Source organism: Lynx canadensis, chromosome B1, assembly GCF_007474595.2.
Source record: "Lynx canadensis isolate LIC74 chromosome B1, mLynCan4.pri.v2, whole genome shotgun sequence".
NCBI classification, from domain to species: domain Eukaryota; kingdom Metazoa; phylum Chordata; class Mammalia; order Carnivora; family Felidae; genus Lynx; species Lynx canadensis.
In genome coordinates, this window is record NC_044306.2 from 174,063,198 (window position 1) to 174,089,031 (window position 25,834).

Sequence of the window (25,834 nt, forward strand, 5' to 3'; positions counted from 1 at the left end):
TATCATCCCCGTGTATTTTTTTATACTATACCTACGCTTGTCGCAAACAATGTATCATCATTTTGCTTATGTTTACACTTGAAATGAATGGTATGACCACCTTACCCTTCTACAATTTACTTTAAAAAATTTTTTTTAATGTTTATTTATTTTTGGGAGACGGAGAGAGAGACAGAGTGCGAGCAGGGGAGGGGCAGAGAGAGGGAGACACAGAATCTGAAACAGGCTCCAGGCTCTGAGCTGTCAGCACAGAGCCCGATGTGGGGCTCGAACCCACAGACCATGAGATCATGACCTGAGCAGAAGTCGGACACTTAACTGACTGAGCCACCCAGGCACCCCTACGATTTACTTTTTAAAAATTTAATCTCATATTTTCAGGTTAATCCATTTTGATGTATGTGTGTCTGGTTCGTTCTGTACAATGTCCCATTAAATGAATATAGCATTTAGAACAATCCTTTGGATGATGAATCTTAAGTTGTTCAGATTAGAGAAATTTTAAGGTGTCCTCCAGTTTGAGCCCTCCAGGATTTGGCATAAAAATATGATTTTTTTTTTTTTTTGTAAGAAGTTTTGTAACAACAGCTTTGGCTTTTACCATTTCTCTCAAGTGTTCACTTTTACAAATGGTAGCTTGTGGGTGTGTGTGAGATTGCTAGAAGCCTGATCTTGGACAAACGGGATCGTCCCTATGTTTAGTGAGCCCCGAGAGGCTGCATCGTGCATGCAGTGGTTAAGAGCAGACATTGGAAACAGTCAGACTTTGTTTTCCATCCTAACTTTGCCATCTGTGAGTTGAATGATCTTGGATAAATTGTGTAACCTCTCTGAATTTCCTCATCTAGAAAATGGGGAAAGCAGTTTCTGCTGAATATGGTTGTCATGAGGATTCAAAAAGATGATGCATGTAAAGTACTGGGCAGCATGCCTGTCACCAAACAAGTGCTGGATAAAGTGACAGGATGCGTGTGTGTCTGTGCGTGAAAGAGAGAGAGAAAGAGGACTTTGCCCGGACCAGTGTTCACGGTCACGGTGCTTTCCAAGATATTTCCAACTTACCATGACGCCTCACACGTCGTTTGTACTCAATAAATATCTGCTAAAAAAAGAATAGGTTTCTTATAAAATTAAGCATACTCTTACCATGTGATCCAGCAATCACATTCCTTGGTATTTAGCCAAAGGAGTTGAAAACTTATGTCTGTACAAAAACCTGCACATGAATGTTTATAGCAGCTTTATTCATGATTGTCCAAACTTGGAAGCAAGCAAGATGTCCTTTGGTAGAAGAGTGGATAAGTGAACTGCTGTATCCAGAAATGGAATATTATTCAGCGCTAGAAAGAAATGAGCTATCAAGCCATGAAAAGATAAGGAGGAAGCTTAAACTGGCTTTTCAGAAGCCAATCCGAAAAGGCTACAGTGCCGTATCATTTCACCTACGTGACACTCTGGAAAAGGTAAAGCTGGGGAGAAGTAGAAGGGTCAGTGGGTGCCAGGGATGGGAGGGGAGGTGACGGTTGAGGGGAGCACAGAGGATCTTTAAGCAGTGAAAATACTCTGTGTGATACCGCAATGGTGGCATATACATTTGTCTCAACCCAGAACATGACACCGCCAGGAGTGAATCCTAACGTAAACTACGAACTTTGGGGGATGGCGATGTGTCAGTGGTAGGTTCATCAGTTGTAACAAATGTCCCAATCTGGTGGGGGATGTTGATAGTAGGGGAGATCAACCGTGTGTGGAGGTGGGGGTCTATGGGAGATCTCTTCCCCTCAATTTTGCTGTGAGCTGCTCTAAACAAAGTTCTTAATTTTAAACAAAAGAAGAAGCAAGTACATAAACATGTAAGTGAGACCTTTGGAAAAAGGTATTTTTCAGTGGCATTGATGGACGCATGGTCTCTGCCATGATAGTTTTTCAATGGTCCCTATTAGTAGGAGGCGACTCAGAAAACTTGAGAGAATTTTTCCCGAAGATCAAATATCCTGTCATACAAATCAGTCACTTCTTCCAATCCCCCAAAACAATGTTGCCGAAGCTTTAGGCAAAGCACAGCCCCGGAAGCAGCCTTCGCTCAAATACTACCTACAATTTCCTATCTGTCACCATTGCAGCTTTCCCTCTCCCCACTGTTCCATCCCGTCTGATCTGAGTTGGCTCTCTAGACAGCCCGACTTCTTAAGTGAACGGCCACGTTTACACTAGAGCAGCAGGCACTTCCTGGCTGGCTCCTTCCAGACAAGGAGCCTCTGTTCGCCTTGGGACCGGAGAGGAAACAGCCTCTGACTGTCCCAGCTGGTGAGCGGCTAGCCCCGGCCCTGGGACAGCAGACTTTACATACATATTTCTGAGCCCTGGATGGGAAGCAAACCAAGAGGTTATGATATTGCCGGCCTTTTCAAAAGCAGCACTTAGCAGCAGTGTTTACAGGCTAGCGTTTAAGAAAACAAAAATGCCTATCTACCGAGAATTCCTTTTAAGTGGTTTGCAAAGGTGTATCATTACTAAATGAAGAGCTTTTGACAGGAGCTCATGCTAAGTAATGGTGGAGTATTGTGATGGTTCTATTTTACTTGGGAGGTTGTGTTTATATCCAGCTTCAAGCCTTTAAAAATACTGTATATACATTTGGGATAATACTAGTTTACTTGGCTCCCATTAAAAAAGAAAGAAAGAGGGGCGCCTGGGTGGCTCATTCCAGTTAAGCGTCCGACCTCGACTCCGGCCATGATCTCACGGTTCATGCGTTCGAGCCCCGCATCGGGCTCTGTGCTGACAGCTCGGCGGAGCCTGGAGCCTGCCTCAGAGTCTGTGTCTCCCTCTCTCTCTCTCTGCCCCTCCCCTGCTCACGCTCTGTCTCCGTCTCTGTCTCTCAAAATGTAATAAACATTAAAAAAAGAAAAATTAAAAAAGAAGAAAGAAAGAAAAAGAGGACGAAGAAAGTGTTCCCGTCTGACTTAGAGGTTAGTAAATTCAGTGTGGCAGGTTTGCGGTCATCGGTTTGCTCAGTTTAAATGGATTCAAATCCTGCTTTGAATCAGCTTTGGCCTGCCTTGGGGGTCAAATTGGGGCTTTTTGTTAGGGGCCATCCTGAGTGGCTGGAGGGCAGGGAGGTGAAGGAATGACAAGTGTTACAGGATTGCAGGTTGCTTTTGTCTCACACACAGGCTCCAACTAGCAAACTGTTTTTCTTCTGTGGAGGGGAAGCTGGATAAAGTGAGAGAAGGTGCTCAGGGGAAGAGGGAGGACGGGAGGGAGGAGAGGCGAGAAGGGCTGGTGCGGCCATTTAGGCTTGCCTGTCCGTCACTACTCCCACCTCCCACCCCACTAACCCAGCGCCTTCTTGCTGACCCAGAGAGGGAATATAAATGACCTGCTTTGAGGTAGGAACACTAACCGGCAGTGGCCCGCTTGAGACGAGGCCATTTTTCTAGGCAACTCACTAATGAGAACTGACTGAGGCTCTGAAGAGAATACAGCCCAGCCTCGGTTCCGCCCTCCATGCTAATGAAGAAGGCAGTGAGGTGGATAATTAAGGGCAGTGATGTGAATAATTCCACACTGATAATCCAAAGGTAATGAAATGCATTATGAGTTTGGGGGACAGCAGATTTTCTTCACCAGCCAAGGCTGTTTTATGATAAAATGAGCCTGCCTTTTCGAAGCACAGACCAGCTGACTCCGGGAGGAGTGGGTTGGGGTGGGGAAGACTGGAGGGTTTAAGGAGGAGCCACTCTGGGGTTGAGAATTCACGCAGGCCTTAAACACAACAACGTTTGGGAAGCTTGCATACCCACACAGGGAGACGCTTGTGATACGATTTTAAGGGGACAAAGTAAAGAGGCACGCACCGTGACTATTTTGACCAAGCACAGCAGTGTATAAAACGAAGCAAACACCAAACAGACCAAACACGTGGAAGACAGACTGTAAGGAAATACACCAGAATGTTTTTCTACTTGGTAGTTAATTTGAGAAGTGGTGCGCAGGTGATTTCTTTTATTCTTCTCTCGACTGTTATTCGCCAAATTTTCTTAATATTAACTTGGGTCGTTTACATAATGAAGAAAGGGACTACACCAAAAAAAAAAAAAAAGAATTTGACTTGGCAGAATTCTTCTCCCAGGAAAGACAGTGGAGAACTGATCGTACTGCTAACTTTTTGATTCATGGGGATGGGCAGGGACTCCAGGCAGGCTCGATTTTACCGTAGAAGTTGTTAGAGGTCCCAGCAGCCCTCTTCTGGATAGAAATATTTTCTCTGTCAAAGTCAGACTGTAAGTGAATCTCCCTGGCTGTTTTTCTGAGAGCAAAAGATACTTTCAGAGGCAGCAGCTTTTGGGCTACGTGTTCTCCTTAGGGTATAACCAATTCTTACCATATGTAGTAGCTTTCTGGAACCTCCTCCGGGCTGTGTTTCTTCCCATTGTCTTCTAGTTTTCAAGCTAGTTTTGAAAATAACACTATTAAATTAAAAGGATCCTTTATTTCATCAAGTCACGGGGCTGGCCAAACTGGGGTTGACAGTAGATAATCTGGAAGGAGATGAATGATTATTTCTCACTGTTACTAATCAGACAAATGTAGAAGACTTGGTAGCAAATTCTTTATTTTGTAAAGATTTTTAGGTAATGAAGGTGCTCTGTCACCTAGAAATAAAATCCATACTTCCTTCTATAAGTGTTTGGGTTTGAAAACATAAAAAAAAAAAATCCTTAGGAGCTCTTTGAATACTTGTTCTCACAATGTCGCTTTTGGTAGGAGACCTGCCAGATGTTTACCTGCTGTTGGCCTTGACCTTGTTTAGGGTTGGGTGGGTATTTAACTGCATTACTGGAGAGTAAGGTCCCTCTGTCTCATTGAGTTGAGTTGATTGAAATCCTTACTGCTCCTATGATATCGTCCAGATTTTCAAGTTTTGTCCGCATAGCATACGTATTTGCGCTAACATATAATCATGTCACATTTCTATGTGCTATAACCTAAAAAATGAGAACATGGAGACCTCAGAAATTACTAAGAGAAGTTAAACAAAACGTGTGAAGTGACTGGTATGGTATTCGGCAGATAAGTTCTGCACTGAATCTGTCAAGCGGGTGTATCCGAGTTACAAGTGCTCACTTGGAAGAAGCCAGAAGATGCCTATGCTCCTCCTGGGAACTTCCTCATGATGGATCTTACGAAGTCGAGTTACTTAGGAAGCGCTGACATGTAACACAGGGGTTTTGTTTTGTTTTGGTTTGGTTTATTTTTGAGGGATAATTGCCCCAAAACTACTTTATCAAGAAGAAGTATAAAACTCTGGATATGTAGAATCCAAAGCTGGAAACTGTCATAAAAGAAAAATGCTGAAATAGAAACTTAAAAGGGCTTTACCATTTCTTCTTTTGAAACCTGTGACTTGACAGGTTGGTGCCTGGTGGGAATTCTGTGGTTAGTGTCCTGCCACACGTCCCCGGGACAGATTGTGTCCTTATGTGTGTCCAGCACATGAGAGCAAGGTTGCAGTTTTTCCGAGTACTTTTTTTTTTTTAATACTTCTTTTGGAATGCATTAATGCATTCTCAGTTAAATGAATTAACGGATATTTGCTTTTAAGCAAAATTTTTTGGGTGTACTGAAATCTTTTAGCCTAGCCTCCCAAAGTTGACTGTGGAAGTAACAAGTTTCTACATTTAAAAAGTATAGTGGGGTACCTGGGTAGCTCAGTTGGTTAGGCATCTGACTCCATTTCCGCTCAGGTTCTGATCTCACAGTTGAGCTAGAGCCTCATCGGCTCTGCGCTGACAGGGTGGAGCCTGCGTGTGAATCTCTCCCTCTTTCTCTTCCCCCCTCTGGCTCTCTCTCTCTCTCAAAAATAAATATATAAACTTAATTTAAAAAATTAAAAGTCTATATTAATGACATGAATTGCTATTTTCATAAAAGTCAAAACGAGATGTTCTACAGAGAACGAAAGATGTGCCATGCAACAGATCATATTTGCACAAGACCACTGAAGGCCATGGATGGTAGAAGCATGTGAAAACTTTTGTCTGTGGCAGACTAACAAAGATTTCAGTCCGGTATTCTATAAGCCCAAGACTGCAAACTACTCTCACTATACAAAAGCCCCAGAGTTTTGTGTAGAAACTCTCGCGCCTCTGGCTGGCACATCTACTTTTGAACACGTGAACTTAACACGGACATATGTGAAAGGTTGTGCAAGGCTAGTGTGTTTACAAACATGGTGCTACAGTCAATTCGCCAATGCACATGCACACTTCATGCGCGCCTTCTGCAACGAGAGGTGTTCTAACACCGCAGAACTGAATAAGAGCACCGGCTTCCACGGCAGCTGTTAAGCATCAGAGGCATGTGAGCTACACCAGAACAGGCACACATCACCAAGTAAAATTCTATCGTCAAAGCTGCGAGCACTGACAATGCAGCCACGTCTATGTTCCAAGGCTGCATCCCCTTGGCCACTGCTGATTGGACTGGAGGAGGATGCTGGACCCAAGGACAGTCATTCTACAGGCTGGTTAACAGCCCCTGAGGTTATGCTCCCTGGCTGCCTATCGGGAATACTGGAGGCTCCCCTTCCCAATCAGCTCTCTGGGTGAGCTGCTAACTCACGACGGACTTGGAGAGTCCTTCTGTGGGGAGTTGCGGAGGCAGCTGAGTCACTGAAGGGGCCATAGCTTTTTTCTGCCCAGCTTCTTTTCTTCTACTTCCTTTCTTCTGGAAATACACCAACCTTCTGGCCACAGCTACCCCAGCCAGAACAGACGCCTTCCTCAGCTTTTTCTAATTAGCTTCCCTTTCTTCTCCGAGAAAGAGGCTCTATGAACTTTGGTGCCACAGTGCACCCCTGTAGGGGCCGGACAGGTAACTTCAGTGAGAAGTGGCCAGATGGAAAAAAATGGGGCTTGGGAGGGCCTGTGACCAAGGAGAAGGCATGTCTCCCAAAGGTAATCAAATCATAGAGTGGACACCTATCCTGGCTAATACAATAAACAAGGTCTGAATGTGGCCCTCCGTGGGGGTTTGCTGCCCAAAATAATATCAGCTCAGAAGCTTCGGTTTCATTCACTGGCCCTGGAGATGGACTTTCTTCAAGAGGAGGGATTGTGGCCATAGGCATTTTATATGGAGGTATTATTGTAGGATGAATGTCTGTGTCCCCCTTAGATTCGTATGTTGAAATCCTAACTCCCAGGGGGCAGTATTTGGAGGTGGGGGCCTTTGGGAGGTGATTAAGTCCTAAGGGTGGAGCCTTCATGAATGGGATTAGTGCTGTTATAAAAGAAACCCCAGAGAGCTCCCTCACCCCCTTCCATTGTGTGAGAACAAAGTGAGAAGGCATCATCTGTGAATAAGGAAGTGGGTCCTCACCAGACACCAAACCTACCAGCATCTTGACCTTGGACTTGCTAACATCCAGAACTGTAAGAAATAAATTTCGGCTGCTTATAAGCCACTCAGCTTATGGCATTTTATTAGCCCAATGGACTAAGACAGCCCAAATGGACTAAGACAGAGGGATTACTCTGTGCCTGGCAATTGACTGTCTAAATGATACCAAAGATGAAAACCCTAGAGGAAACGATTATTACATTTGACTGAGTAAAGAAAGTAAAATAAGTTAAAAAGTAAATTACAAGGCAAATGATAAATTTTAAAAAGTTCTTACGGTAGGTATTTGATGCCTCCAGCTATAGCTGAACATTAATGCTATGTGCCATTTTCTTTGTCTTTTGCAGTTATGTACTTAAGCAGGCAGGTAGATCCAGATAACCTTCTCTGGGAAGTGATACAGTATCAGTTAATCTGTGGGTATTATGTTCTACTCCACTGGAGCAACTGATCCCTCAAATTAGTCCGGTTCTAAGACTGGGGGGGGGGGCAAGTTAAATATTTAATTTTTGAACTTTTTAGTGTCATTTCTATATGTCATCTCCACCCTGGACTCTCAGATAATGTATATTGAGGGGAACTTTGAAAATATAAATGTGTCCTTTTATATTATCTGTTCTTCTTGGGGTATAATGACAAAATACCACTGCCCGATGGGGAATGATGGCTTCATTGCCAGTGTGTCTCTGGCTCCAGGTTATATAGGCTTGGAAGGATTATCATACCTCCTTGCAAAAATGAATAATTCTACATAAATATGTAGTTTAAATGAGCTCAGATCAGAGAAGGCTCCCAAGTTCTCTGCCTTTATTGGTAGTATCTTTAACTTATGAGAATTAACCTAAACATCTGGGTCTTAAACTGGCAACATTATTTCCCAGCTGTGATTTCCTTTGTGACCCAGGAAAGCCCCTAACTCAGAGATTTACATCATAGAATTAAACATCCTAATTATTAATACCAAAGAAAAACAAAACAAAAAAATACAAACTTATTGTTTTACTTTGAACATGCTAGATCGTGTAACATCATCTACAACATCACAGAACTTGAACAGCTTTGGAAAATGAGCTATGAACTGGACAACAGAAACTCTGTTTAAGGGAAGAGGGCTGCAGATATACTCACAGAGAAATTCTTGCTGATGGGGATCCCCTGTTGGGGTATTTCTTGAAAAAGAGTTTTAAAAAGACATAAAGCAAGAAAACGTGGCGTGGGGGGTGGGGCAGGGAGCAAGCAGAGGAAATCATCACTTCTTGTTGCTAGGTAAGGCAGGGCTAATTCATGTTGGAACCTTTCAGATGATCACCTTTGGTTGTGGGGTCTTTAGTTATCCCAGCACCCAGGAAGATCCTGGTAAGGGGGTAGAGGAGAGCAAATCACAAAGGTGAAAAATACTCCACATCTTGTTGTATATAGTCACCTAAAAAATTGATGGCATAACACAATAATTCACTATTATCTCTCATGACGCTGTGGACTGACATAGCTGTAGAGGCAATATACCATACCGTCCATATGACCTTTCCACATGACAGCTTGGGCTTCCTAATAGCATGGCAATCTCAGGGCAGCCTGATTTATTTATTTATTTAGTTTTGCATGGGGGCCAGCTTCTGCCAGACCAAGTGAGTCAAAGTGGAAGTTGCCAGTATCGTTGAAGGTTAGGCCCAAACTGGCAAAGCATTATTTCTGCCAATCTGTGTTGGCCATTGGCCAGTCCCAGGCCACCCAGATTTAAGAGGAGGGGAAATTAACCACCCCTCAATGAGAAGAGTGTCAAAGAATTTGTTGCCTTCTTGGATCCATCACCACCATTAAGGTCATCTTGAAAGATGAAAGCAGAACCAAATTAAAGCCCAAAGGAACTAAGTAGTAGAAGGATGGCTTTTCCTTTTTACTGTGCTCAGCTTCAAGGTATGTAATTGTTTCTTCGAATATGTGAGGGTTATTAGGCAAAAAGATGCATGACCATCGACAGTAAAGCAAAAGGGACTGGGCTGGAAACGCTAAAGCATTTCCCATCAGAAATGGGCATCTCTGGGACCCTTTTCTGCAGCTGTTTAAAAGGGACCCACTTTATAAGCCCATAAAGGACTTAGGATTAGTTTTACTGAAAATAGAAATGTTAGACCAGATCATCTCTTTTTTTGGTAGCAGAATCATTTAAATAAAAACCTTACATAAAACAGATGAAGAGTGGTGTTTTTGAGCATGCCACAGCCACACCTGCTCTTCTCCCATCCCTTATCTCCCTAGGTGGCCCAAAAGTCACTGAATGAGACACAAGAATCTTGCTAAAGATAGTTTGAAAATAGCTAAAACTCATAGAGTTCCCTAACTGTTCTGTAAAAGCTGTGGGTGCCTGGAAATGTTTTTCAAATAGCAGTTAGGCCTTGAATGTTTTGTGAAAATGCTGAATTCTTTTCATGGTCCAAATTTGTGATATGTTGTTATTTCTGAACTCAGGTACTGTTCTTTTGTGTATTGTCAAATGGCACTTTTATATTCTCTTTAGTAGCACATTTGTTACTAAGTGTACCAAAGTATAAGGAAAGCAACAGCTGAAAAATTTCACCTTTGGGGGAAATTAACAGTTTTACTTCATGAATGGCTTAATTTCACGAACAGTCAATGAAATTCAAGGTTTGCTTTATTAACTCTTACCTAAATCTTTGCAAAGAAGAGAAAATCTTTGTATAACCACCAACGCTGTCATCCTGATATTTCATTGGTAATCCATTTGCTTTGGAATTCTTCCTACACAAAAGGACAAAATATATTCTAACAGCATTTAATACACAGACATATTAATATAACTTTCAATACTTGGTAAAGTTCACATTAAAAATTTAAATACATACAGATTTCGTGGTTGATACTTCTAGTTTCAGATCGCGGATTGAGCACCTGCCGTATTTATCCCTCTCAAATCAAGGCCATACACTGGTAGGACATGTATTGGAAAACAACACACAACTGCATTGAAAATCAGGCACAGTCAGATTGGATTTTTAAAAATCCAGCTGTTTTTTACGAGAAATATCATAGAGCAAGATGGCACAGAAAAGTTGAAAATACAGGGACGGAAAAAACTTACTAAGCAAATGTTAACAAAAAGAGTCTAGAGCGATATTAAAATCAGACAAAATAGAATTCCGATGAAAAGGACAATATCAGAAAAAAAAAGAATTCAAGGATTTAAGAGGGCATTTCACACTGACAAAAGTAACAGTTCACTAAAAACTACACGGCATCGTGAGCTTTTGTCCACCTGACCGTGTTCCTTTGACAAGCAGTCATGTTTGAGGACCTGTGTTGTCACGTTGTCTACGGTTACCAACATAAATTAAAGCAAAACTGAAAAGAACCTACAAGCCCATAAACTGGTGATTGGCTAATATTAACACTTTGAAATACTTTGTAACAGTTATAAGAACAAGGTCAATCTTTATATTAACATAGTTAGCTCTCTAAAATATACTGTTGACTGAAAACGCAACTTGTAGAAAGGTGTGCATGATACATAATCATTCATGTTAACACACAATGCTCTGTATTTTCTTTGGATACAGAAATCTTTATGAGAATAAATTTAAAAAACCAGGAAAGAACACATGCCAAAAACATAATTGTGGTTACCCCTGGGGAGGGAGGGAAAGGTGTGCTGGAATGGGAACGTGCTCAATCAGAAAGGGCGTTAAACTTTATCTGAAATGCTTTCATTTTTTAAGAAGGAAAATCATTTTTTTTTATTACTCATGTTATTAAGTTAAAAAAAAAGCAACACCGGGATTCTATGATTTTGAAAAGTTCTCAAAGCCCCGTGCTGGTTGATGTGTCAAGTTGGATGCCTTCGGATGCAAATAAGAAAACCTAATCTGAACAATAAGGCTTGAACAGTAAGGAAGTTTACGATCCCATGTAACAGGATGTTAGCAGAGTAGAGGGTTGGTTAATTACAAAGTTCAACCATGTCACTGAGGACCCAGGTTCTTTCAATTTCTTTGCTTCAGTGAATTTTGAAGAAATTTACTTCAAATTCTCTTTGCATTCCTGGAGCTTGTCGAATCCTCAGACTCATAGCAAGACGGTGCCAGCAGTTTCAAGCGAACAATATCCAGAACAAAATAATAATAAAAAACAGTAACACGGTGCTTACTATCTGCCAGCATTTTACATACATTATCTCATGTTTGGTTCTCATAACTGCTTTTGCAGATGAGAAAACTGAGGCACGGAAAGGCTACATAACTTGTTGAATATTACGTAATTAGTAAGGGGTAGATTCAAATCCAGTTGGTCTGGCCTAAGAATATGTGCACTTAATCTTGGGGCTTTGCCCTGTATCTGCTTTACCTTGTGACTTTTTCTTTTTTTCCCTTTCTTTTCTTCTCTGGTAGTTCTCTCTAAGGAGTAAGGAAACTTTTTCCAGAAGTTTTCCAGCAGACAACTCTGCACATCTTATTGGCACATGGCCATTCCTGAACTGATCAGATTATCCTTAGCTCAGACCACTCCTGGAGTTGAGAATGGAATCAGCTTCCCCCAAGACAGTGCTGTGTGGGAAAGTATAGACACATTAACTGAATCTGAGTTCTCTTTAGAAGGAAAAAAAGGGTGGAAGGGAATTAATGTTGAGAAGGTAACCAACAGTCTCCGGTAAAGGTAACTTCTCTTAGTCCTTTGTAGCTCAATGACTCATTCAGTTGAACCCCTGTTATATTGGGTCCACAGGTGAAAGCATCCAGGAAGCGTATGTGGTTCAAATCTTGAGGAGAAGAATCTGGGCTGGAGAAATAAATCTGAGTATCATCAACAAACAGATTATAATTGTTTTAAGTCATGAGGTAGAGAGAATCCCCACAGGAGAAGGTATAGCGGTTTGAGGAAAGGTGGTCTACAATATGATTTAGTGTTTCCATCTTCCATGTAATTAGATAAAAAGCTCCCTCATGATTTAATAAAAAACTATAACTGTACCTGGTATACTTAACGGTTATTAATAAAATAGCCACACATTCACTCATTCATTCATTTGTTTTGTTTATTAGATTGTGAATTTATTTATTCTAAACATCCTGAAGAGTCTTGTTCCTTACCGGGCTAAGATGTTGAAGGGTCCAATAACCAAAGCTTTGCAAGAATAACCTAAAATTGTCCCTCACTAAATATAAGAGGTGAAGTAACTTGTATCTGTGATGGTAACAGAAATGTGCATATGCATGTTAACCTACTGGCTTTGCTTTGAATGTATCTCGTACTCAGCAATCTGAAGAAATGATTCCTTAGAATGTTACCTGGGCTGGTCTGACAAGCCCCATACCTCCGTGGCTTAATACGTAGAGGTTTATTTCTTGCTTACCTGGCAGTCCAACTTGGGTTGGCAGGGATTGTTTCCTTTCATACAGCAGCTCCACGATGCCCTTGAGTCCCAAAGACCCTACTGGATCCTCAGCATTTGTTTAACAGATGGGGGAAGAGCATAGAGGATTGCATGGGAGGGGCCAAGCCTTGGGGGGTGAACATCACTTCTCAAATCCCACTGACTAGAGCTCAGTCACACGGTCAGGCTAACTTCAAGAAAGTCTCGGAAACGTAGTCTATGAGTGTGTGCAGGAAGAAGATGGGTTTAGTGGACATCTGGCTAGTCTCTGACATACAATGAACTGAGTGAAAATTTCTATTATATTAAAATTTGATGTGTTTATTTTGTATGCTTACTGTTTCCAATATTTTGTTTCCATTTTTAAGAGACCTTTCTTATGCTATGCTTTTCCTCACTGATTACAGCTTAGACATTACTAGTATTTGTGTTTTCTAATTATTCAGAATCCTCCCAAGTTTGCCCTGGTTATTTCCAATGATTCCATTTTTTTTTCTTCAAAAGTTCTCTGTCTTCCATTTTGCAGACTTGCAGTGCAGTCAGACTGCATTTGATCTCTCCTCTGATGCTTCAGAATTTTTTTTACTTTCTCAGAATTTTTACATATAGATCAGCTATTTTTATGCATCTTAAACTTTGCAATAAGTGGACACACCTTCAAAAATACACTAAATTATTTGATTAAGTAAAATCTCAGAAATGCACACATCTCTTAGAAACTCACGTGCTGTATTGAATCGAAGCAAGTAGCTTGTATTTAACATTATGAGTTATAGACATCATAAGCTCAATTCTAAAAAGATTAAATAAATACTCAGAAATGCAGTAATTCTTGAGAAACAATCATGTACCCATCAACTGTCATTGCTAATGTTTAAAAATTAACCAGCATGGTTTTCATGTGATCCCGGCATGATTAGGTAAAAACCACACCCAGCAGAACCTTGGGGAAACATCCTTGACCTTTTAGATAGATTGATATTTTTTTTCCCCTTGTTGTCATTACCATCAAGATCAACAAAATGCTAGAGACACATTAAGCTGAAGCTGTTGCAATTAATTGTACCCTTCTGGCCTCGAGAGACAAGCCCCGGCAGTGGTGGCCAGCTTAGTCCCAGGGCGTGACTGGTTCTAACAAGGACTCCTTGGCAGTGTTCCTTAGGCCCCTCCCTAAAGACAATCAGCAGCTTGATTAGGAGGGGCAGGGGCCAAGCCTGCCCTGGGGCAGGGCTGGGGCAGGGCTGGGGCTGGGCTGGGCCTGGGTGGTGGCAGTCTCTTAAGTGCAAGGCTTTCATTGGCTTGGCGGTACCCCTGGGAACCACAACCAGGGTGCCTGACAATTAGATGCCATTTTATAAGAGTGGGTCTTAGGGTCATCAATTAGCATTTTACAGGAGGAGGCCTACTGACTCCCTATCAGAGTGATAGCTGTAGACCTGCCGTGGCCGTCAACTGCTATGATTTTTGATTTCACCGAAAATTGTGAGCCTCATCTGCCCACTGTTTGGTTAACATTTTACTTCTCATATCATGCCACACAAATGTTGTGTAATATCCTAGCGAAAAAAAAAAAATAGTTTGGGGATGCCTGGGTGGACTCAGGTCATGATCTCATGGTTCGTGAGTTTGACTCCTGCGTCGGGCTCTGTGCTGACAGCTCAGAGCCTGGAGCCTGCTTCAGATTCTGTGTCCCTCTCTCTCTGCCCCTCCCTCACTCGTGCTGTGTGTGTGTGTGTGTGTGTCAAAAATAAACATTCAAAATTTTTTGTTTTCAATAAAAAAAATAGTTTAAATGACCTGTTTATGACTTGCTCTAAAGCCAGAATTAGACTCTTAATTGCTGTATGAAAAGAATTGTAGGCAAAATTAAATTAATTTAAATTCAGCTCTTTGATTATCTGCTGGATCAAGTACATCTTCCTTATATTGTTCTCGCCTCAGTGGGATAATTAATTAGTAATTCCACTAGGTGTTTGTGGAAAAACAAGGTTTGGGGTGATCTCATGCCAAACAGATGCCCAAAATGAAAAAAACAAAGAAGAGTTCGTCATTTTATAATGTCTCGTGGTAAATGTAAACCTAGGTTTAAGGTAGCCAAGGACCTGGGGCAAAATAGGCTATGGGGGGGATGGAATCAGATGGAGATGTCACCAAACAGTTGAACAATGTGTGCCAAGCCCTGGGGGGAGAGGAGAGTGGGCAGGGCGGAGCCCTTAGGTACAGGCAGGTTGGTCTTCGACAGGGTTTCTTTGTGACATTGTTTTCTGGATGGAGTCTGCCTGTTCTGACTAGATCATCACACGGTCATCCAGCTCCCATTAAACAGGTCACTGCTAAAAATGAGCAAAAATAGAAATCCCTCCAGGTTGAAAAGGGAGAGGGAAATAGGAAAATTTGGGTTGGTCTCATGGAACGTCTGCCACTCCCAGTGTTCTCCATGCCAACTTAGAAAGTGTCTTTAAGCAAAACACTGCGACTGTGGATGCAAGTCGAGAGTGGCCACAGGGTCACACACCTGGCTCGAAAGGTACCCAATATAAATGATCCAACTCAGTCGGACAAGATGTGGAGGAGACACATTGAAAGGTTAAATGACTGAGTGGGATATGGAATAGGTAGGGTTGGCTGCTCAGGGAAATTCTGACTTTTTATTTTAGGGGCAGTGGGGTGGGGTTGGGGGGGGGGTGTCATGAATCAGGATCTAGCTGGGCAGGCTCTGAGTCACTTATCTGCTATAGATAGTGCCCTGGGTGCCCGGGGACAGGGAAGCTACATCACCAAAATTTCCAACTGCCAGCATCAGGGTGTTAACTGGTTGTTTCTCCTTTAACACCAATTAAATGTTCACTTGGATGTTTTGATCTGGGAACCTTTGAAACCTCTACTGTTTTAGCATCACCGAGGTAGTATTTAGCAGGTTAGGTGTTATAACAAACTGGCTATATTTATGTCTAAAAAACTTTACAGTGTCTTTTAAAATGTTCTCACCGAATCACTCAGGATTATATCAGCACTAAGTATGTCATCCACACGAATATCCTTAGAGTCTCATCATGAATAATATGATTAACAAGCATAATGTGTGGCCACCTGGCACACTGGGAGCTTCATCAGCCTGACTCCTCAGGTAACTTCCTGGTAAACATCCTCCAAGATGGCCTCTGTCTTGCCTAAGAATTTTCCCTGGCAAAGAGGTTAAGATTGAGGGCACTTCAGACCTTGTGTCCTACTATGAGGGAGAATGGAAGGACTTTGAATTTTATTTTTCATACTTTTTGTTTGTTTGTTTGTTTGTTTGTTTGTTTGTTGTAAAGGACTAAGGTAAATTTATCCCTTGAGAGAAGACCTCGAGAGGTGACTACATCAGTCTCCCCTGCTAACTCATCCTTCTCTCTCCCTCCAGCCATAGAGGAGGCAGTGGTTGAGGGGAGGCAGGGATCACAATCACTGCCCCATTTTCTCTGAACTCTGGGCTCACTCTCGACTTCTTAGCCATACTTGTCCAGGAGAAGGCAAATCCCTATCCCTATAAAAATCTGTCCAAAGAGACTTTACTAAGTAAATGAAGACAAACACTTCCCAGCTCTCTAGAAGAGGAAGAAAATGGAAACTATAAAGATGGGCATGGTTACAGTGGCCAGGTCCCACATGCTACCACAAATATGTCTAGGCAGAGCTCAACTCACGTGCCCCCTTTACAGAGCCTCTCTTCACAGCCCCACCTTTCCCCATTCCTCTCCCTCCATGAAACTCTCCCTCACTTTAATGTAAGATTAAAAGCTTAACCTCCTATTTCTGCAAATTCACAATAGGAACAACAGTATTTAAACCAGCAGTAACGATATGAGGTAATAAGAGGAAGGTCACCCCTCACACAGATCCTTCTCTGAAACAGAGAAGTCAAAGTCACCAGCATTTGCTTTTTTATATATAATCTGACACAAATTTGCTGCTCTGGTTGTAAATGGGCTAATGCGTACCCATAAGTATTTAAAGTTGAGATTGACCAATCACTCACTACCTCAGGCCTCTGCTGGGCACTCTGTATTCATTTTAATCAATTGATTTCACAACGTGTCTCTGGTGATATGGTAAGGAGCACCTGATTGGCTTTGCATTTTGTAGATGAGCAGAGGCTTAGAGAGGTTGGGGAATTTGTCCAGAGTGACCATGGTTGATCCATTGTAGAGTTAGGCTTTGGACCAGATCTTTGTGGCTCCAGGTCTATCTAAGTTCATTCTCTGTGTTACTAGGAGATCGCACCAGAGCTTAACAAGGCGATACTGTCCTTTGAGGGTCACGAAGTTAAAGCCGAGAACCTTGCAAATAGAGGAAGCTGATGGAGAAATGACTCTCGACTCTGATTTTTGTTTCTTTGTCCTTTTTCCTCTCAAACTCTGATATCTTAGGAGACCAGCTGATAAGTTGCAGGATTCAGTGTAAAACAAGAATGTGAATCTCCTTGTTGAAAAATTATTAAAAATTTCAAAATAGTGATCATGACACCAGCCCTGCATGGAGGCCTGACTTAAATTGGTTAGTCTGTCCTTCCAGCATTCTGTCTCTAGAACTGTCTAAGGCCCATCTCGCAGGCCCCCAGACGAGTGGCTCCAGGAAGTGGACATTGAGATGAGGATCTAGATATTGCTGAATTCACATTGGTTGTATTGTCTTCTGGCCCAGGTTAATGAAGTCCATTCACATTGCCGTCATCATGCTGGCAACAAAGTAATGCTACACGCATTTTAAACTTAAACAGTTAATATAGTTTTTAATTTTTCTAAGTAAATAGGTGAAATATCTAGGCTCATAGATTCTGGAGATGAAATGACCCAAACAGATGTCTTCCCAAATAGCTAAAAAAAAAAAAAAAAAATCCATTATCCAGCGTTGCCTCCACAGTCTAGGGGTGCCTGGGGCCTTGGTCAGTTGAGTGCCCGACTCTTGATTTTGGCTCAGGTCGTGATCCCAGAGTGGTGGGATCCAGCCCCCGTGTCCCCATGTTGTGCACTGCACTGAGGGTGGAGCCTACTTAAGATTCTCTCTCCTTCCCTCTCTTCCCTCTCCCCCCCCTCTCTCTCTCTCCACCCCACCTCTGGCCCCTCTCTCCTGCCCATATTCTCTCTCCCTCTCTCTCTCTGTCTCTCAAAAAAACAAAACAAAACAAAACATCCATTATTTTATTTAGTTCCTGCAAAACAGTTTGGTGTGCATGAACAAGAAACACATTTGAAGCAGCATCCTGGTTCTGGGTTCTCCTGCAGGGCCCAGAGAGTGGTTTATGGCATGGAGAGGTATTTTCATATGCAGAGCCCTAAGCAAAAACCAAGTTTGCCCAAGGAAAGACTTCTTTTTCAGAGACAAAACCTGGGAAGCCTATAGCCCCCACGTAGTAGTCTGTGCTTGGGGCACCCTCCAGGCCCAGCAGGCAGCTGGGCCACAGTTCCCAGTGCAGGACAAACTGGTCAGAGGAGGTTACAGAAGGCCTGATGAGACATGCGTGAAAGCAGACTCTGTATACCGTCAGGGTGGAGACTCCTAGGGGACTCAGAGGACGAGGGCAGCAGCTGCACGGGGTCAAGCCTGCAGATGCAGATCTGTGGTCCTTTAGCTGGTAATAATACTTAACATTGATGAAGCAGCTCAGCGCAGCTAAGCACTCCTGTGTTAACTAATCCAGTGGTCGTCAAACTTGAGCATGTGTCAGAATTATGGCTGTTAAAATGCCAATTGCCGGGCCCTACTCCCAGAGTTTTGGATTCAGGAACCTCATCTCTCCTTTTCTTTCTAAAGCCTCTCCATCATCCCATGTCCCATTGGGTCCCTCTCTCTCCAGGACGTCTTCTCTAACAAAATGACTGTGTTATTTCCCTCTGCACTCTTCTATCTCTGGGTGTTTTGGTTAAGGACACATACCAGATCTGGGTTCAAATCCTACAGATTCACTTATCCTCCCTGTGACCATAAACAAGTTATTTTATAATTCTGTGCCTTCATTTTTTTCAAATGTAAAATGAGAATTATAATACATTACTTCATAAAACTATCGTGAGGATTAAATAAATAAATATTAGGGTAAGAAATGGTTTTATAAAATATGTATACATCACACATATTATGTATATAATTTTTAAAACAGTATAAGAAATTATATTTTGCTTCTTATTTAGTTGTGATAAATTACTCTTTCTTTTGGTTAAAATTATAGCTATAATTTCAAATATAAATTTACGTGTTTTATTATTAGGTCTCATGATGATAGAATCTGAGAAGACACTCATTGGAACACAGGATGACAGGTGATAGAAGGAAACTGGAGAAACGGAGCTGCAGGAAGGCCTTGGCTTTGGGTTGAAGGAATGTCACTCATTGAAGGATATCAATCATCTCTGCTCTGCAAATGGGCTACTCATTAGAGGCTTCTTTCAGAAAAGATAGGAAATAACAGGAGCAGATCCTAGAAAGGAGACTTTGAAAATGAAGAGTAAAAAGTCCTTTATGGACCCAGGGGATGGTAGATTGAAATCAGGTTCTATAATATAGATGACAACCAAAGCAAGCCTATGTGGCCACTTGAATAACCAAACCAAGAGACCATCTTAGAATAATATGGGAAGAAACCACCTCCCTCTCAAGAGCAGAAACTGGGTTAGTTGCAATTTTTGGCCGGGAGATTTGCTTCCGGCAAATCCAGCCAGCCCTAGAAAACAAGTCAGGGCACAAGGTCAATACTGAGGACTAGTTAAGAGTCATAGGGTCCACAGGTGAGATGGGATCACGGAAGCTGTTGCATGATCACCGAAGACTTGCCCGAAGCCCAAGGGGGAAGACTCCTGGGCAGCAAGATAAGGTAGTAGTTTTTGCATCCCAAGGATCAAGCATCATGCTAGGAAGGGTGTTTACAAGTGGGACCAGTTACATAATTTTCAGGCCCCTGTGTAAAATGAAATTGCAAAACCCTTGTTCAAAGAGCAGGGGAAAAAAATATGTTAGAGGTATTAAAATATAAGGCATTTCCTTCTGGGGTCTGTCTCTCAGCGTGTCACAGTGTGGTTGTTTTGTTTCGTTATTTAATTTACCATTTAATGTTGTGCTAGAGCACAGGAACACTTGTAGGGCAAGTACAGACCCTTTGGTTGTTGCCCTTGACCTGGTGCTCATGTACATGTGGCTTATCTGCTCCTAGGTTCTCCCTCCCAGCCACCACCAGATCAACACAAGGTCTTTGGCCAGGAGCAATAGGTTGAGGCTGGCATCTCCCCTTCCTACAGGCCTACCTCCCAACTTTCAGTGGATATTGCAGATCAGGGCTGAGCAAGAGGCTCATCTGCCTGATGTCCATGGGTCTATACTGGGGCTGCCAGCCCAGGTCATGGATGGCGGCCACCATGCTTGGCTCTGAGACTCTGCAGGGTGTGCCAAACTGACCCCACCATCCCTGTCTCTATGTCCAGATCCCTGTTGGGGTTAACAGTGGTCACCAGGTAGGGGTTGTAATGGGGAGGTCAGGTGGGGCCCAGGGTGCTGGGGTAAGGAGAAATAGGTGGCTGAGAACCCACCCCTGGGAGTAGTCAGGCAAGGGAAGCTGGAGCCACGCTCATAAAGCAAAAGCTCTAAATTGCCTCTCCTCTCCCCAACCCCCACATTTTTCATTGTTCCATTGGATTTAACTTCCAAAATACAAATTTAAAGATCAAATTATTAAGAATTCAGGGCAGCAACTTCAGAGTATTAAACTCCAAGAGAGAAGCCCTCTGAGCAGGAGGCCCTGTGCAGCTCCACTGGTCAGACACCATGAAACTGGCCTTGGGTGCAAAGGAGAGAATTTATCTGCTGTTCAGAGCCAGGGAAGTGAGTTTGGGGTGAATAAGAGGACCAGGAAGTAGATTCTGATAAAGATTAGGGCCCTCACCAGATTGGGAAGTCTCTACTTTGGAGAAAAACTGACTATTTTATCTTTGCATCCAGCCCCAATAGGCAGGATAAAGCAACAAAGTTTGAAAGTTTACCTTTCAAATCCTGAGTCAGGCTTCATTCTGATGGCATGGAGCCTGCTTGGGATTCTCTCTCTCTCTCTCTCTCTCTTTCTCTCTCTCTCTCTCTCTCTCTTTCTCTCTCTCTCCTCTCTCTCTCTCTGATTCTCCTCCCCGCCGCCCCATCTGACCCCCGCTTGTGCTCTTTCTCTGTCTCAAAGTAAATAAATAAACATTAAAAAATATATAAAGGAGTCAGTTTGGAATGGGATTGTGGCTTTGCTGTCTACAATTCTCCCTCCCTTCCTACTTTATGCTACTTTACACTTTACGCTGTGCATGAAGTGGTATAGAGTGGTAAACAAGGCAGACACGTAATCCCTTCTCTGATGGTGCCTCCCCTGGGCAGAGCCTTGACAGATTATTACCCAGGGCCGTGGGAGGAAATAGCAAGGGGAGTCAACGTGGATGAGGGATCATTGACAAGCACTTACTTCTTCATTGTCCTCTATTCTAAATTGTGACAACTGGAGATAATGTACTGCATTGCGCTCGGCTCCTGATGACCTGATGACACTGTGACTGTTCAAACCAGCTTTGGGATTCTTCTTGGGGAACTGTCACCAGAGTCCGTTTCAAGGTCCATTCATGGTCATTCTCTATTTTCCTACCTTACCTTTCGTTTGTACTAATCATCTTCTCACTCCGTTGGACCTTGCTGTCTCTCTGAGCCTGGGGTTTCCCAGAGGGCCGGAGCAGCCATTACCTCTGTGAATCTCCAGAGCATCTACGACAAAGCCCAGCATACGGCGACTGCTCAATAAATGTTGTTAAATTAAAATGAGTTGACTAATGAAAATGAAAAAGAGTCCCAGAGGAAAAAAAAAGGCCAAGCAATCCAAAGAAGGAGAAAGTTTTATGGGAAGAAATTGGAGCCTCTTTTGCCATTGATGTTATCTTTGTGACTTATTGAGAGACTAAAACCCAACATACATCATACTCCTTGTCTATCTTTTCCTCTGATAGGAGACAGAGAGGATTAATGAAAGAGAGAATAGTTAGTTGGGGTTTTACTCCAAGGGATCCTTCTTAATTAAGTGGCGGGGCATTAATTAAAAATCTAATTAATCATTATAAGCTGTTGCTGTTGTGCTCGGTAGGAAGGTGCATGCAGGCTTTCTAAGAACACGAAGCTACTGACGCTCTGAGCTGCATGTAGAAGACATATCCCCCAACCCTCCAGCTAGACAGTGAATCCTTGAGCAGGGAATCCTCCAGGTAGACCAGTTTGGGATTACCTCTTACAGGCTACTATACAGAGAAGGACTGGCCATAGAGCTGGTGACGCCTAAGGTTTGGACCCCTCATAGAAATCACAAGATGAAGGCCAGGCTGAGAAATGTTCTGGTTAGGGAACTCCAAGGAAGGAGCCAGAGAGTTCACCATTCATGAGGTCAGGGTGTGGTGTTGGATCAGAACCAGATCTGTAGCCAGAAGCAGGGTGCCTATCTGGAGTTTCCACCTACACACCCACATGAGCCAGGTGCAGCCACTTTGCTCCTGCACCTGCAAGACCCAGCAGCTGGCTGGGCCCCGAGTCTGGTCCCACCCCAGGTGGAAGGATGTGAGGAGCTTCCTGCCTAGGGCAAACATTTGGCTCCAAATTGTGTCCTCCTCTCTATTTTCTCCCTTGCCTTTGCCTGGCCAGCATGTCCAGTTCTTTGCCCCTCGCTGCTCCCAACCCTTGGTCCTAGAGTTCTCCAACCCAACCTGAGCCCTGATGTTATGTAATGGCTCTTCTAGGCCCAGCCTCTTGCAATCTTCCTGTGATGCCCTACCACCTACACCAGCAATTAAGGCCAGACCCCAGGGCTGGTGCCCAGGATAAGGGCTAGGGATACCTGAGGAGAAAGAGAATGGGGTAAGGGCTGTGACTGAAGTGATATTTGAAAGAGAAATTACCCCTTCCTTTATTCTCCAAGTAGCTGACATGATAATTCAAAATCCAAAAAAAGCCAAAGAGGTGAAGGGCCTATAAGGAGTACACATTTTGGCCCTCTTGGACCCTGAGCCAAAAATTAGAAATAGTCAGAAATTCTCCATAACGTTCTGAGACTACCTCTCACAAAAGCCTATCTACCCAGGTCATGTATGTTTCTGAAGAAAGAGTTGTAACTTAGATAAGTAGAGTGTATTTTCTTTCTCCAATATGGAGAATAGGTGCTAAATCCGGGCAAGGGTTAACCATTTCAGGAGATTATATCAAGCTTGGGTTTAACTTTTAAACTAGATGCTAGAGGGCATGTCTTAACTGTCATGTTGCATTGTGAATTTAGAGTCTGGGTGTGGAAGCTCTACCTCCCTCCTTTATAATCTACACAGGTGTGCAGAGGACTTCAAAGCTAGTTCTAGAAGGAGGCTATTGTCAATTAGCTGTGGAGGAAAAGAAAGAAATCCCACAGAACAGATGCTGAGGGAAGTCAACTAAACCGTCCTTGAGCAATTACCTTTACATTAATTTCAAGACTCCAGAAGCTTTCTCTTGTGCTCTTGCTCAAGGATGAGGACCTTCCCATTCTGAAGAATGATTTCAGATTTGATAACCTCGATCTTTTTCTGAAAGTGCTTCTAATAGGAAGTTTACCCAGGGAAACTTTGGCATTACATTAGGCTATGGAGTGGGACCTGTAGAAGCTCTGTCTTCCAGCCTAGTACATTACATGTTCTCAGACGTGTAGTTGGCACTGTACCATCAATCATAATTTCCTAATGAATATAAAATGTGGTCACTTTAGCATCTGCTTCTCTTCTATAAAAGCAATTAAATTAATGAGCAGAGTATCTTTTTTTTTTTTTTTTTTTTTTTTTTTTTTTTTTATGAGATGATGCCACTGCCTAATTGACTAATGTTCAGTAGAGTATATACTTGGGGTTGTATTTTTGAATAGTGATGTTGGGACTTGGTTGTTGTTACCATATGGAGAAAACAATTCCTCCTTTTAAATGTCAATATTTGAATCCTACTAAAAGCCACGGGGGATTTATACATTTAGCCGAAAGTATATTTGACTTCTTGGCGTTTTCAATGATTTGTGGCCAATGAATCAAGAAAATGAAATCTTAAATCCCCCAGAAACCACCAGAAACCAAGCTTGGCATTTAGCATATTTCACAGTAATTATTCCCACCTCACTCCAAAATGAAAATGTTTGTTTTCCCCTATTTGTTTGATTTTTTTTTTCATTTATCGACATTTTGGGAATTTCCCAATGAAATTGCCTGTTCTATGGAGGGCGAAATAACTGAAATTTGGTGTTTGGAGAGTCCTCTGTATTTAGTCAATGTCACCCCTCCTCAGAGAACAGGAAAGATTGGACCCTTTCTCATTTCATAGAAGTTTCTCACTTTCTTTTTTTTTTTTTTCCTAGGAAAGATGGTTTCTACTAGGTTGTTCCATATCTATAATATGTAGGACTTAAAAACTTTAAAACCTCTAACGACTTTCTGGTTACAGTATCTACCAAGTTTAGTCATTCATTTCCCAGGAAACAAGCACAACAATGCAATTAGTTTAGCTATTTGTCGTGTTACCCTCTAGCTTGCTGCAGAGCTGAGTTACAGGTACCCTGTTTCTTATTTTCCATTTCATCTCAACAATTCATACTGAGTCTTGCTAGTTATTTCTAATTTCTTTTAGTCTGGGGACTTCTGGTTTTGCATAGTTTCTCATGGAGAAGACTCCTTATTTCCCCCCCTGTTCGTTCTCCCCTTGTCTTATAGCGTGTGTTAGCATGTTAGCAAAGTGTCCCGCCCTGTTCCCCTCATCCCCAAAGCAGAATTTATATTTCCCAGTTTCCCTTGCAGATAGTTGTGACCATGTGACCGAGTTCTCACTAACAGGATGGAACAGAAGTGATGAGCACCACGTGTGTTGCTTCCATACAAGAACACTGCTCACCCTCCATTTCCTCTCCTTCTCTCGAGGCTGGAACCTGGATGTGGCATCAGTGAACCAGCAGTCACCATGCAAATGAGGGCAACATCCTGGGAGACAGGAGGAGCATTAAAGTCCCTCAGTGCCCAGACAAACCACACGCTTGCCCTGGACCACTTGCCCATCTCTAGACTGTCACATGAGATAGAAATAGATTCCTCTCTTATTTGAACCATTTTATTTTGAAGCATTTTTTTGAAAAAAAAAATTTTTTTTTTAACGTTTATTTATTTTTGGGACAGAGAGAGACAGAGCATGAATGGGGGAGGGGCAGAGAGAGAGGGAGACACAGAATCGGAAACAGGCTCCAGGCTCTGAGCCATCAGCCCAGAGCCTGACGCGGGGCTCGAACTCACGGACCGAGAGATCGTGACCTGAGCTGAAGTCGGACGCTTAACCGACTGCGCCACCCAGGCGCCCCTGAAGCATTTTTTTGTTACAGCAGCATAACTGATACTGTGTCCCTAAATAATGCATTTCTTAAACAAAAGAGAGGATGCTACTACTGTACTCCAGGCTAGTTAGATCCTACTTAGAGTGCAGTTTTTCTTTCTGTAAATCACACGTTAAAAGACATAAAGACAAAGCAGAAGTTTTCAGCTGAGAGCAACAAGAGGGATGAGGGACTGAAGAAACTGGAAAAGTATTCTCAGAGTAGGAGTGCTGTTTTAAATGTCTGAAGAACTGATATGTGGAAGAATGGATTCACTTCATTCTGTATGGTTTTAGTGGATAGAAGTAGGACTCAAGGTGAAAATAGATTTTGCTTAAGACAAGGAACATTCCTGTCTATCAGATCTACATAGAAATGAAAAGGGCTACTCTGAAAGTGTTGAGTTTCTTGCCCGTGGACACATCTTAACAGAGTCTGGATAACCATTTGGCTGGATTTCGTAACTATGTATCATATGTATATATTACATAAAATGTCTTGAATTCTTAGAACTACACTAAAATTACATATTTTTATCTCCATTTGATAGAAGGAGAATCTAAGTCTCAGACAGGTTAAAACTTGCCAAGGTCACAGACCTAGTTACTAACAGAGTCCATGTTCTTTCCCCAGCCACTGTT